Below are 2,640 nucleotides of genomic sequence, written 5' to 3'. Positions count from 1 at the left end.
TTGAGAAGTAAATGATATTTGCATGATTTTATTGGACATAACTATTTTTAATTGTTAGTATACGGCTTAATACTTGAAAGAGAACGTTTTATAGCTTTTGTTATATAGCTTTTTTTTAGAAATTTTATAGTTTTTTACTACGATTTAATCCAGAAAGTAGCGAAAATTGTTTTTGAAATATATGAAAACATTTTTAGCGACGGTAAAATGTGCTATTAGAAACAAGACAGAATGTACGTCAGGTTGACTACATTTGAATTTCGTCGAAAGAGAATTGAATTCTACACGTAAAGTAACTAAAGAAAGTCTTAATAAAATGAATTTTTCTCTTTTTTTTGACTGCAGTTGTTGAAAGTTCATTGATATTTGCTAGAATTTATTGGACATAACACTTTTTATTTGTTAGTATAAGCTTTAAAACTTAAAAGAAAACGTTTTATAACTTTTGTTATATAGGATTTCTTTAGATATCTGATGGTTTTTAACTATTTGCTGTTCAAATAAGTTTCCGCCGTTTAATTGTAGATAACGCGGCGCGGAGTTTCCGTTAACTTTCGTAGATAATATCCTGCTTAAAATTTAGTTTAAACGTTTAAGAACAATATAACCTATTATTATTATTGATTTCATATTGGTGAAATATAATTTTTTTTAGTTGAAAATGTCCAAATTTGAGCTAAATAAGCGTTATTTGCGGGAAATATTAAATTTCTTTTTTAATATAAAGAAATCTCCTGCTCTGGAGCATCGATTGCTCGTAGAAGCATATGGTGAGACTGCTTTAAGTGAGAGAACGTGTCGTAAGTGGTTTTAAAAATTAAAAAACAGTGATTTTGACGTAGAAGACATAGATCGCAGTTGAAGGCCAAAAATTTAAGAGGATGCAGAATTGAAAGAAATTGTAGAGGAAGATTCATCTCAAACACAAAAAGAACTTGCTGTAACATTAGAAGTCACTTAGCAAGCAGTCTCACATCGTTTAAAATCATTAGGAATGATTAATAAACAAGGAAATTGGGTTCYGTACGAATTAAAGCCGAGAGATATTGAACGCTGATTATGCTTAAGTGAAATACTGCTTGCTAGACATAAAAAAAGGGTTTGTTACATCGTATCATCACTAGTAACGAGAAATAGATACATTATGATAATCCAAAAAGAAGAAAATCATGGGGATAACCAAGCTATGCGTTAACATCAACAGCAAAACCAAATATTCACGGAAAAAAACTCATGCTGTGTATTTGGTGGGATCAGCTGGGTGTAGTGTATTATTAGTTGCCTAATCCGAGCGGAACAATCACCGGAGGCCTCTATCGAACACAATTAATGAGATTTAGCCGAGCTCTGAAGGAAAAACGCTCTCAATACTATTCTAGACACGAATAAATTATTCTCCTGCATGACAATGCTCGTCCACATGTAGCGGCTCCCGTGAAAAAGTATTTGGAAACACTTGATTAGGAAGTGTTACCCCATTCGGCGTATTTACCAGACATTGAATAGTCCGATTATCACCTATTCCGGTACATGGTACATGCTTTGTCGGAGCAGCGGTTCAAATTATAGTAAGATACCAAAAGTTGAGTTGATTCGTAGGTAGCCTCATAAGACAAGGAGTTCTTCCGACGTGGGATGTGAATGTTGCCAGAGAGATGGAAAAAAGTCATTGCAAGTGATAGACAGTATTTTAAATAATCTTAAAATTACTATTCTTCTAGAATAAATACTCAATTTTTAATTAATAAACGACGGAAACTTATTTGTACACCTAATACGATTTTATCCAGAAAGTGGGTAAAATTTCTTTTTAAATATATTGAAAAATTTCTAGCGACGGTAAAAATGTGCTATTAGAAACAAGAAAGAATAGATGCCAGATTGACTACAATCGAGTTTCGTGGAAAGAGGATTGAATTCTACACGTAATGTAACTAAAAACAGTCCTAATAAAATGAATTTTTCTCTTTTTTTTGACTGCAATTGTTGAAATGTAAATGATATTTGCTAGAATTTATTGCACATACCACTTTTTATTTGTTAGTATAAGCTTTAAAATTTGAAAGAAAACGTTTTATAACTTTTGTTATAAAGTACTTTTTTTAGAAATTTTATAGTTTTTAACTACGATTTAATCCAGAAAGTAGCAAAAATTTCTTTTTAAATATATTACAAATTTTTAAGCGAAGGTAAAAAAGTGCTATTAGAAACTAAATAGAATAGATGCATGCTTGACTACAATCGAGTTTCGTCGAAAAAATATTGAATTCCATACTTGAAGTAACCAAAAAAAGTCGTAATAAAATGATTTTTTCACTTTTCTTGGACTGCAATTGTTAAATTGTAAATGATATTTGCTGGATTTTATTGGACTAAACACTTTTTATTTGTAAGTATACGCTTTAAAACTTAAAAGATTTCTCCAAAAAAAGATAATTAATTTAGAAATAAAGGTCACAGCATGGAAAATTAGGATATTGGAGAAAAATATAGAAACAACAATTAACATTTTGATAAAAAAATTAACAACGAATGATTACAGGAATTGCACAACATGGTTCAACAATAAATATGAAGACAAATTTAAAATTATAAAAAGCAATAATATAAAAAAATTAAACAGCTTAATAAATGAAAAAT

Source organism: Polistes canadensis, unplaced genomic scaffold (assembly GCF_001313835.1).
Source record: "Polistes canadensis isolate GaletaPanama2010 unplaced genomic scaffold, ASM131383v1 scaffold_679, whole genome shotgun sequence".
Classification (NCBI taxonomy): domain Eukaryota; kingdom Metazoa; phylum Arthropoda; class Insecta; order Hymenoptera; family Vespidae; genus Polistes; species Polistes canadensis.
This window is presented reverse-complemented; position numbering follows the sequence as displayed.